Genomic DNA, 12,865 nt, shown 5'->3' with positions numbered 1-12,865 from the left:
AAGAGCGTCAAGAACCAGCCGAAAAGTAAAACAACGCAGCTCCCCTACAGGATAGCACCAACACGCATATACAAATTAGGGACCATGCATAAATGACGTAGCATTTGAGGGGGGAGGTGAGGGTTTCAGAATTTGTGACCGGCCATGTATTGGATATAGCCGAATACGCTACGAAGGGGGGGGGGGGAGGAGTATAAAATTGATCAAAAATATGCTACGTCATTTTTGGATGCTCCCTTACAGAGAGCAGACAGAAATGGGCCAGAGAGCATTCCCAGCTACCAGCGAGGAATGACCGGAAATACACATGAAAGTAGTGCGGGCGAAAATTGATAAAGAGAACGCAAAGAAACAAAGAATTGAGGAACGACAAAAGAAAAAGGTTGAGCGAGAGAGGAAGAGGAGGAAGAAAAGGAAGAAGAGCAAAGAAAGTTCCCTAATAAACGAATACCATGAACGAACTTTATCCCGGATGGGTAAACTTTCCCACAAATGGTTTGGATGATACCCCGAACACGTCGTTAAGCTCTCTATTATGGTTATTTTTATTAGGGCATTATAACTTGAAAAGGCAATGGTAACAATGGAGAAGAAGCAGAAGAAAGCTGTGGAAAAGAAGCAATGAAAGATCTGTATTTTTATGATTATTACTCTCTTGACGTATTAAATTAAATTAAGTTATAGTCGTTATTTTCCCAATTTTAATTTTCATGCACAAAACGAAAAACTAATCCTTAATGTCAGTTCATTGTCTTTTTTTGTTGGTTTCTAAGATGGTTGTATTTTTCTTTTACTTATCCGCCATTATAGGGCTACCATCTTAGGAACCGGTTAATTTATCGCCAGTGGGTTGGTGGAGTTCCAAAGTATGGCGCATCTTGCACGTTATCACATGTCAAATTTCAAAAACCTCGAAGTTTTGATCGAAAGAAAACTCCAGTAAGAATATTTAACCCAAAGCACTGGTATAGAATAAAATTTGGAAGAAATTAATCCTTAAACATGATATAAGTTAGCATAAAAATCCAGAACAGTTACCTTCTTAAATAAAAAAGAATTCAGTTACCTCTCCTTTGAATCGATTGGAGCATCAATTAATCTAACGCTGATATCATTAGTTAAAAAAGTTAAAAGTAAAAAAAATGAACTTGAACCTTTGAAGAATGATTCTTATGTAAAATCGTGCACTGAATTCAACAATGTAGTCGAAAAAAAATGTCAGTAGGATAGTTTTTGAGATACAGCTAAAAATGAAAATTCACTTTAAACAAGTTTGATTACTATAATACAAATATCTCCGGTTGTAATGAGATTATATCAATTATTTTAACGCTAAATTAGAGGTAAGAAATTTTTTCGTTCGATCAATTGAACATCAATTGTCAGTGAGATTGATGGTATTGTTGTTAGTTAATAGTTTGTTTTTTTAAGTTTTCCTAAGAAAAATTGAATTTCTGCTAAGTTTTTAAGCAATGTTAATTAAAATGTTTATGGTGGTTCTACCATTACTCTCACGGAAAAATGGTGTTATAAAGATCGAAATAAAATTTTATCACGTTTAATGTGGAGTTAAAATAATTAATATCACTTCATTCAGCCAGAGATATTTGTGTTTTAGTTTTTTTAACGTGAGATTTCATTTTTTTAGCTAGGGGAAGGAGGGGCATAGTGAACAGGCGGGGCATAGTGAGCATCCTGTACTTTGGCTCTGGATCTCCAACTGCATGAAACAAATCAACTGGTAGTAGGATCAATATCATTAAGATATTGATCCTACAGCCAACAAATTTGTTCTGAACGGCCGGAAGTCCAAGCTGGAGCACGCGCGATGCTCACTATGCCCCACCTGTTCACTATGCCTCTCTTACCCCTATATCTCGAAAACTATCCTACCGAGATTTTTTTTGACTATATTTTTGGATTCAGCGCACGATTTTACATGGGAAATGACCATCAGCGTACAAAGTTCAAGTATGCTGTAAACTAGTGTATTTAAACGAATAGCTGTTTTGGACTCTTAGCCAAGCAACTACAAAAAAAAATACTTTATTCAAGATAGCAACGCGTTTTTTTTTTCATTGATTTGGATCGATTTACATTCATGTACGGATTTTGATTCATGACTGTACGGATTTTGATTCATCCTCAACACAGTGTACGGATTTCGATTCAAAACTGTACGGATTTTGATTCAATCGTAAAACGCTGTACGGATTTTGATTCAAGATATGTGCAATTTAAATCTTTTTTTCTAATAATTGAAGGTAATTTTAAGACCTGGTGTTTGCAAATATTGGAAAAATAAAGATAAATGTAAAGGAAAAAGATGTGATACAGAGCATAATGTGATAGCATTATTTAGTATTGACCGTTAATGATTCTCTCGTGCTTAGGTGTACGGATTTCGGTCCCGCACGGTATGCTGCCAACAAGATCGATTTTGTCCTCAAGCTAATGAACCCTCCGAATTGCCCAGAATTTCGACCAATCGAAAAATACTGAGCAATTTCAAAGCAGCGACTTCGACGAAGCGGCGGGTATGAGATTTCGTTCGAACTGGAGAAATGTAAGCATCTAATGCTGTAACTTTGAAGTTTTAATAAAAGTACTGTAAAGCAACCATTAATGGCCTTTTAAACTTATTGAATCACGAATTACAGGTCCTTTTGTGCGTACCAATTTACTTTTAGTCAGCCTTTAATTTATTAATGTCCACACAATTTAGATCTCTCTTAAACTTTGGTATGGGTAGACTGGACTTCTCTTAAGATCTTGGAACTTTGCTGAAGTTTTTAAAAATTCCCCGAGTTTCTAGTAGCTTTTGTGAAGATCCTGCAGTTTCCTTGTAGTTAACTAAACCACCCTGAGGATATCTGAGCTTTACTGATGATCTCGAAGCTACCCTACAGTTTTTGTAATGTTCATAAAACTAATTGAAATGTCCCTTAATATCTTATCTTACTCGAAAATCTCTGAGCTTTTGGTAAGCTACCAACATATGTTTTAAGTTTTCTTAAATTTTCAGGAGTTTGCTGGACTTCCCTGAAATTCCTGAAATACCGTAAAGTTACTCAACATTTTAATGACATTCATGGTGGTGCCCTGAATTTGTTTATAAACCCTCGGAGATCTTTAAGCTTGCCCGAAAGTCTAGACACTTTTAAAGTTTTTGAGACAGATCTTAAGATTTCCGAGCTTCTTTGAATATCGGTAGACCTAGAGCCTATAAAGTTTCAACAATTTTCCAAAAGTTCTCTGAACTAGACATTCATAAAAGTTCTTGCAGTTTCCCTGAAGCTGAAGGAAACAACTTGAAGTTCTCAAAACTTTCCTGAGGTGCCCGACATTTTCGGAAATTTTCTTTAATATTTGTGGAAGGCTTTGAAGTTCTAAAATCTTTTCTGATTTTCTTACTACTCTTATGATGATATTCCAGGAATTGCGCTGTTATTTATAAAATTGGCGGAAAAATCTTCACACATCGCGACGTTTTCTACAGCTTCATGAATTTCCCGGGTCGTCAGGGAAGTTTAGAGAACATTTTCCTTAAGTTCTCTAAACTTCCCTGATGATGTCTAGACTATCTTAAATTTTGGAAACTTCTTGAAGGATCTCACTCTTTTCCTGATAATCACGAAACTGCTCTTAAGATCTTTATACTCGACGATAGTTTTGACAACTTCAGTAACGTCTTGAAATTTTCCAGAAATTAATTAATTTAAATAAAAAAATCGATGCTCTTAGATTTTATGTTCGATTCCAAGCATTTCAACGATTTCACTTGAACATCTCCAAAGCCACAAAAGTTTAAGAAAATTCAAAGAAAGTAATGAAAAATGCCAAAACTTTGTCGAGCGTCCCTAAAATTCTATAAGGTGTGATGAAGTTATACTAAATAATTTGCATTTCTACGAAGTTCACAGAAGTTTTACGAAGTTCACTGGATTTATAATTAATAACTGAACTCCTTTAACATTTATTGCACTTCTAGAACATCTCCTGGACGCATTTCCTTAAGTTCGAAAATGTTTTCTAAGGTGCTAGAAAATTTCTGAAGATTTATGAGGCTTCATGAAATTATATAACATTCACTAAACTTTTAAAAAGTTTCTCTACAATCTACACAGTTCCCTCATTTCAATCTCGTATGGCATAGCTTCTAAGAATTAATTGATTTCTAAGAAGGTTGGTTTATGGTTTATGTGTTGTCAGCTAGGGCCATGGCCCCCGCAGCTCAACATCCAAGCTACGCCCATGTTGGAACATAAGGTGGTCAGATTAAAATCAAATTATTTATTTATTTATGATATGATGGGTGCAACAAATTTTATACCTGATGAGTGCAGAACATTTCTCTTAGTGCATTTGTAGGTGGAATATTTTCCAAACGTTTGTTCTTGAATTTGTAATTCTTCATTTAAGGGCGCCGATTGATTTTGTAGGAGTAACGCATGTGGATCGATATTTCTACGCACAGTTACTTTTGATTTTAAAATGAGTAACCTCCATGACAGGCCTGGTTGTAATTCCGGAGCGTGTCAATTAAAGCTGGACAAGTTTTGCAAACGTTTTCAGTCAACTGAATTCAAAATTAAAGAACTGTCCAAATATCAACAAAAGAAAAACCTAAACATTGCATGCACAACCTGTAATTGTGCCAATTGGTGCATATTACCCATAATTAACAAAGCTTTATGTTGTTGTTGTTGAATAATTCGTCTATTTTTGTCCCAATTTGGTTAATCTACCCCTTCAAAAACATGCTTCTGAGGTACTCGAGATAAGTATTCACACTAACGAGTACACCAGTATTTCACTAACGTTATTTGCCCTTGATAATTGTTGAGTGGTCTATTCCAAAGACAACAGCCACTTACTTGCCTTTCTTCCATCAAAAGTAGTGTACTTCTTGACTAATGAATGCATACCTTATGAATGTTATGATACTTACGAGATAGAGAGAGCATAAAAAAGCCCACGATGGTTAATATTAGCTTTCGCATGTGCGGGTGGAACCTACGAACGGAATATGACACACTGCTTGGAGGAAGGTTCATGTTTCAGAATCGTTCCGCTGCTCATTTCAGTTTCAACCGTCAAGACAGGACACCGCGCATTCAACGGCTCGCATTGAAAGCGAAAAGGTAGATATGGTACTCACTAATTGCAGCGACGAGTGCTGTCAGGGCGCATTTATATTCTTTTGTTCTGTTTGCACTTTGCTATTCTCTGGGGAGGACTTTTTAGCCAGCAAATCACTGAAGATTTTAATGAGCTTCCTTCCACTTCGCTTTACTCTTGCGGCGCTGGGCGGGGATATAGTTTTGGTTCTGGGATCGGTCGACGGTTGTTCGTATGTACACAAGTCGTATATAAATATAGTTTTGGATTTAATTAAAAGAAAATATAAATATATGCTAATGCAAACTGGAAGCCGGTTGGGAATTGTGTGTCAAAAGGCTTTTCTCGTTGCTTCCGGAAAGCTCCAGGACAGGTGTGTGTGAATCACGTCGTTCAATGTGTCAGGACTTGTGTGGGTTCCGGTTGGAGTTGAAGAGTAAACATCGCGCACACAGGTGATTATCGAGAAACGGAAGAAGCTCATATAGACAGCCAGCAGCGGTAAATAGAGGGAAAGATAGACTGATAGAGAGAGAGAGAGAGAGATCCAAGCCGAGAGGAAGTGAAACACACATAGGTGAAGGCTGCGTGAAGAAGAAGGAGATACTATGAGGTGGAAAACTGGGGTGTTAATATGGCGCTCTTCTGGCCTCGGGGGTCGAGACAGAGCTGGCAAAAGGTGGTGCTTGGTGTGCTGATTTGGAGTTAAGGCTGGGCTGTGAGTGGGGCGGTGGAAGGTGACGGCGGGCTGAGTGGTTGTAATTCCGTGTGAACGCCAGGGAACAATACAGCAAGGTTACAATCATACAAAATACAGAGCGAGCGCAAGTGAGCGAGTTTCGCTTGAAAGGGAAGGAAATTGCAGCGGGCCGAGATATCACTGAAGGACGGAATGACGGCCTGGATAGAAATTGAATGGGACCGGAATATCACCGATATGATGTGGGAAGCTTTTGTGTGGCAAATGGTGCATTGCTCCCGGCGGCGGATCCGTCTTTGATATAATTGAGATCGCAACTTGTCGTTCGTGTGACTGCGTTTCAGCATGTTCGATTCAATTAGATTGCAATGTTTAGCGGATAAATCGTTATCTTTAGCGTGGCTATGTTTAATTGTGTGTTCATGTTACAATGGATGGACATTCAATAATGCTGGATCCAAACTTTATATAGCTTGGTTGAGATAATGCACACATCACATTATCTACCAGTGAGAAGACTATTGTTTGAACTGGCATAATTGAAGTGAAGGAACCAAGCTTTCAACATTAATTATGGTTGATATTTCTTCAAAAATCCATGAAATTTGCTACTACATATCTTCATCTTTGGGTGGCTTTAAAGCTCTTACACGAGCTTATGCCTGCTTTAAATTAAGTGTTCTTTTCTGCAATTCTACAGCTATTGTTTGAAGGTTTTTGTTGTTGTTGGAATAAAACTACTGGCATAGATCTATTGTAGTAGGGTAAGTGTACCAGTTTTGATCCGATTAAATGTGTTCGCTGGTGAATATGATTTGAATAAGCATCACTCAAAATCTCTGAGTTTTCCAAATTATCCTGGATTTTTAAATTTGATAATCTACATGAGAAACAAAATTTTGTATGATGTTCATAAATTAGTAGAATCTGTAGAGTTTTCTGGACCTCATTGTGGGACAAAAGTTGAAATAGTAGAAGTTCAGATTTTGGTATTCTACGATGACTCGATCAATGTTTTAATCCACTTAAGCTTCATGGAGGCTCTTATTTAATTTGCCATCCATAGTTGTGCTGAATTTTTTTTTGATTACTCCAAGTGACACTTGCTCGTCACGTACTTTGTCATGTCAATACTTCTCTCGTAACATTTGAAAAAGGCCTATAAACTGTTGTAAACAGAACTTGCAAGGCCTCTTTCACTTGAAACAAAGTACGCTCAAGCAAATCAACAACACCATAGGGTAGGAGAAATTCTGTCCATTCCGATAGTGGCCTTGGTTTACGTGAGCGCAGCCTGATTCTCGTGATAAGGACCTTTACATGTTTAGTTGACAATACATTCTGGGTTCTTTTCAAATGTTCGTCGACAGAGGCAGCCAGCCATCGAGTTCCCATTCAAATATTTCTCCGCTAGTTTGGAAATCCGGTTCCAGCTAATCAGTTCAGATGCTGGTATCATCTGACGTTTCTGTCAGGAGCTACCCAACCGAATTGAGTCGCTCAAAGACATGGTGCGCATAAAAGCCGAGGTTAGTTATAGCGAATTCGTTTGTTATTCAGTTCCACCCTGTATCGGGTATCGAGATTGGGTCTGCTTGTTTTCTGACAAACGTCAGTTTGCTCGTTTGTTTTTAAAACCCAGCTCAGGTTGAGGTTCGCACTGACAAAAAGTTCGGTTTCACACTGGTTCCAACCCCGATAATAAACGAATTCGCTATAAGTTATTTCGAAATTTATATCGAAAAAAATCACGACTTGTTGGCAGTTTCTTCAACGTTTTCTCTGTGACTTCCTGCAATTTAAAGACATCACCAGTTAAGGTACGTGAGTATCCCATATGGGGTTCACATGTGGTTGACTTGAGCACACATCCTATCGATTCACACTCGGCGCTACGGAATTGGCTTGCAATCGGTAGCAAGCAACGGCAATGAACGACAAAAGTTTCCGTTCGTATTCGATTTTTTTGGTTGTACTGAATCTTTCGCCCAGTCCACCAAACCAAAAGGAGCAAGATCAGTCTGGAGGTCAAAACCATTGTTTCGCAACTTATTCTGCCTGTGAAACCTGTCAGGATGTGCACTGTCTATAATTGCAAACAATTAGGAAAAAGCAGTCATTGAGAAAATGGCCACCAAAGCTGCTAATTACATTTCCAATTTTGATGAAATCATAGTAAGTAGGGGAAAAGGCTCTAATGTTGGCCTATGGATCTAAGATTGGGACCATCGCTAAAAATCTGCTGTATACACGCGTCATTGGGATGATATTTTTAGTCGCTATTGAAAATTTAGTCGATTTCTGAATTTCTGTATGGGCCCAAATTAGGGGAATTTAGGCCGACATTACATCCATATCCCCTATACTGATTACTTCTTGAAGTTAAAATTAGTTGCATGGTTTGTGATTTAAGTGAAAATTCTGGCAAACCGAAAAGTAGAACTTCAAATTTAAATATGGACGATTGAGTTTCAGGATGGAACTGATATGCGATCATTTTGCCTGATAGGACAAACTGACTTGACGTTGTTGGTATAATTTTCATGATCAAAGTTCGTTGTTTTATCACATAATATGAAGTTCGTAAAAGTTCCTTGAAGTTATCAGAATTTTCCTGAAGCTGGCTGTCTTCTCTGAAGTTCCAAAAATTTTTATTGGTAATTGTAGAGTGCTCCCAAAGTTCGCAGAACATTTCTGAAATTCTTAGAATTTTCCTGGAGCTGGTAAAACTTTTTCGCAGAATGGAAAACTTTTCTGAAATCCGCATAAAAAATCATATTATTTTGATACTGTTCTGAAGTCTGCTATATTTTTCTGAAGTTCACAGAGTATTTTAACTTGTTGTTCCCTTGTTGTTCTCTTAACTACGCTGAACTTCTCTGAAGTTCCTTATTGTCTCCTGAAATAAGTAGAATAATCTTGTACTTCACAGAACTTTTCTGTACTTTTCAGAACTTTCCTGATGTTCACAGAATTTTCCTGGAAGCCTTCGTATTTTGCTGTAAATTCACAAAACTGTCTTATAGTAAGCCGAGCTTTCTAGAAGTTTACTTTTATAAAGTTAACAGTGTTCTATGAAATTCGCAGATTTTTTTTATTTTCACACAATTTTCTTGTAGTAAGCCCAAACTTTACTGAAGTTTACAGGCTTCCCTGAATCTCGTAGATTTTTTTCAAAGTTCGAAGACGTGCACTTACTTGTCACAGAAAGTTTGGAAAATTTTCAAAAAATTTACAGAGCTTTCCTTAAGCTTGCAGAATTTTCCTGGAGTTTTTTAACATTTTCTGTATGATTCAAAACTTTCCTTTCTAGTAAAATTTCTGAAATTCAAAAAATATTCTCATTTACAAAAGTTCTGAAAATTTTGAAGAATTGATTCAAGTTCTAAAAAGATCTGTAAATGCCGAAGAAGTTGTCACAAGCACGTTGAGGTTCTGGGAAGTCCATCAAAGTTTTTAGAGTTTATGGGAACTCTGTTGTAATTCTGGAATCACTTTATAAGTCCTTGTTGCTCCAATGCAGCTTGGGAAACTTCTCTAAAATTACGTGGTGTTGAGGGGGCTTAGAATTTGTCCTTGTTCTTAGAGTTAAGGGGAAGAACTTTTAGGAAGTTCATGGAAGAACTTTTCTAGAGTTCGTGGATGAACTTGCCAGAACTTAAGAAAAGTTCATCCCTGAAGTTTTGGGAAGAAGTTCACTGGAGTTCTGAGGAAAACTTCCCTCAAGTTCTGGGAAGAACATCCCTAAAGTTTTGTGAAGAATTTTTCTGAAGTTCTGAAGTTATGTGAGGAACTTTTCTGAAGCTCTACGATCAAGTTTCCCTAGCAGCACACTTGGTGCAAAACGGTTGAGGCCATTTTTTATGTGGCTTATTTAAGTCACAATCAAGCTGTTGCAATATCCTGCCAAAGCTTTGCGCTGAGAAGAACTTCCATCATATTTTGAGAACAACTTCCCTCAAGTTCTGGGATGAATTTTCCTCAAGTTCTGGGAAGAACATCCCTGAAGTCGTGGGAAAAATTTCCTTAAGTTCTATTTTTTCTTTGATTTATTTTCCGTCCTGAGTACCAACGCTACCGACGCCAGGGAGGCAGCACCTCTACCAGGACCCTACTTATCGACCCATCAATTCATGGACCGGAGACCAACGATTTTACTTCTGTTCCGAAGGAAGGCGTGATCAGAGGTTTTATGCCTCAGAAAATCCTGACGGCGCTGACTGGGCTTAAGCCCATGCCTTTTGAAGTGAGAGGCATTCACGCTTACCACTACACCACCGGCGCCACTATCCTGAAGTTTAAGGAAGAACTTTTTTAAAGTTCTGGGAAGAATTTCTTCTCAAGTTCTGGGAAGAACTTCTTCTCAAGTTCTGGAAAGAACTTCCCTGGAATTGTGGGAAGTTAACTGAACTTCTAGAAAGGACTTTTCTGTGGTTCTGCGCAGGCATGGAAAGTCATTTACATTCATTTCAGGCATTCATTTACACTCATTTGCATCTAACTTTTTTCATCAACAGAATTCCACAATTTTTTTTTGAAGCTTTCGTAGGATTTGATATAAACTAGGGGAAATGTTGGCTTCGGCAACACCTTAACCTATTATCGTCAGGGGGTAAACAAAGTCCTAGAGCACTCAAATTTGGCCAATAGAAAACACAACGTATCCACATGCCAAAATTGAGCTCTCAAGGACGTTGTTTACCCCCTGACGATAATAGGTTAAGGTATTGCCAAGCCAACATTTCCCCTACAACTTTTTTAAATTTTGCATATTTTGCGATGCACGCTTATGCATGATGAGTCAGAGCGAACAGAACCAACCATTGTTTTTCAGTGAATGTAAATTGCATTCACTGAAAATCAAAAACAAGTTCTGCCCACTCTAGTTCGTCATACATAAAAGATACAGATTTAAGATACTGACAAAAGTTGTAGTTGATATCAAAACCTACAAAAGCTACATTTCATTTCACGGAAGTTTGTTCATCAAAAAAGTTAGAGGCAAATTAATGTAAATGAATGCCCGAAATTAATGTAAATGATTTGCCATGCCTGGTTCTGCGAAGAACTTCCATAAAGTACTGGGAAGAACTTCCCTAAAGTTCTGGGAAGAAGTTCCATGAAGTTTTGAGAAAAACTTCCCTCATGTTTTGGGAAAGTTTTACAGGAGATCTGGGAAGAACTTTTCGAACTTCAAATAAAAACTTTTCAGAAGTTCTAGAAAGATCTTCCCATAGATCTGGGTAAAACTTCCTTAAAGTTCTGGTAAGAACTTATCTTAAGTGCTGGAAAACATGTTCCGAAAGCTCTTGGAAGAAGTTTCCTATAGTTTTGGAAAGAACACCCCTAAATATCATAGAAGAACTTCCCTTGGAAGTTTTGAGAAGAACTTTTTTGAAGTTCTGCTAAGAACTTCTCTCAAGTTCTGTATACAACTTCCCTCAAGTTTTGGGAAGAACATCTCTGAAGATCTCAATAAAACTTCCCTGGAGTTCTGAGAAGAGCTTTTCTGTAGTCCTGAGTAGGACTTTTCTGAAGTTTTGGGAAGAACATCAATAAATTTCTGGGAAGAGCTTCTTTGACGTTTTGGAAAGAGCTTTCCTGAAGTTTTGGGAAAACCTTCCTTGATATTCTGAGAAGAACATTTCTAAAGTTCTGAGAAGAATTTTCCTGGAGTTCTGGGATTTTTTTTCTAACACTCTGGAAGAACTTCTCTTCAGTTCGGGGAAAAAATTGCCCCAAATTGTGGATAGAACCTTAGAAGAATGTGCCCGCGGATTATTTCAGGATATTTGTTTCATATCTTCAGGTTGATCAGGGTTTATTCTGAAGATCTTACACTGTCCAACAATTTAAATTAAGTCTCTCTGATTTTTACGCACGATACTAGGATGATCAGAAATCATAGGTCGCCCTGAAGCTTTCTGGATATTTTTTAAAAACCTTAGGTCGATCCGGTTTATTTATTTTAAAGATTTTTTTTGAAGTTTGCAGACTTCCCTGTTACTTGCAGAGATTTCCTTAAATTCACAGAATTCTCTTGGTGGAAGCAGACTGTACTGAAGTTTTAAAAAAAAAATCATGAAATTCACCGCCTTTTCTGAAGTTTAGAGAAGAACTTTTTTGAAGTTCTGCTAAGAACTTCTCTCAAGTTCTGGATAGAACTTCCCTCATTTTTGGGAAGAACATCCCTGAAGATCTGAATAAAACTTCCCTGGAGCTCTGAGAAGAGCTTTTGTGTAGTCCCGAGAAGGAATTTTCTAAAGTTTTGGGAGGAACATCGATAAAGTTCTAGGAAGAGCTTCTTTGGAGTATTGGGAAGGGCTTTTCTGAAGTTTTGAGAAGAGCATCCCTAAAGTTCTGGACAGAGCTTCTTTGAAGTTTTGGAAAGAGCTTTCCTGAAGTTTTGGGAAAACCTTCCTTGATATTCTGAGAAGAACATCTCTAAAGTTCTAAGATGAATTTTCCAGGAGTTCTGGGATTTTTTTTCTAAAACTCTGGGAAGAACTTCTCTTCAGTTCGGGGAAAAACTTGCCCCAAATTGTGGATAGAATCTTAAAAGAATTTCCCCGAGGATTATTTCAGGATATTTGTTTTCATGTATTGAAGTTGATCAGGTTTCAAGTTTATTCTGAAGATCTTACACTGTCCAACAATTTAAATCAAGTCTCTCTGATCTTCACGCACGATACTAGGATGATCAGAAATTATTTAAAAAACCCACAGATGATCATAGGTCTCCTTGAAGCCTTCGGGATATTTTTTAAAAACCTTAGGTCGATCCGATTTATTTATTTTAAAGATTTTTTTAAGTTCGCAGACTTCCCTGTTACTTGCAGAGATTTCCTTTAATTCACAGGTAGAAGCAGACTGTACTGAAGTTTAAAAAAAAAAATCATGAAATTCACCGCCTTTACTGAAGTTGGCATAAATTAAGTAAAATTTTCCTGAAGCTCGAAGACTTACTTGAAGTTCACAAACTTCTCTGAAAATCCCTGATTTTTCCTGAAATTTTCAAGATTTTAATTGAAGTTTGCACGGCTT

General features: G+C 37.4%; 1 protein-coding gene across 2 annotated transcripts in view; it reads right to left on the bottom strand.

Annotated features, from left to right (window-relative positions):
- LOC135699491 (uncharacterized) overlaps nucleotides 1-12,865 on the bottom strand; it is an 813,870-nt gene that overhangs the window by 181,369 nt on the left and 619,636 nt on the right. The window lies entirely within an intron of this gene.

The sequence above is a fragment of the Ochlerotatus camptorhynchus genome, unplaced genomic scaffold (genome assembly GCF_037179485.1).
Source record: "Ochlerotatus camptorhynchus isolate MF236.1 unplaced genomic scaffold, CSIRO-AGI_Acam_v1.1 ptg000111l, whole genome shotgun sequence".
Classification (NCBI taxonomy): Eukaryota; Metazoa; Arthropoda; class Insecta; order Diptera; family Culicidae; genus Ochlerotatus; species Ochlerotatus camptorhynchus.
Note: the sequence above shows the minus strand (reverse complement) of the source record. Positions and strands in the feature narration are given on the sequence as shown.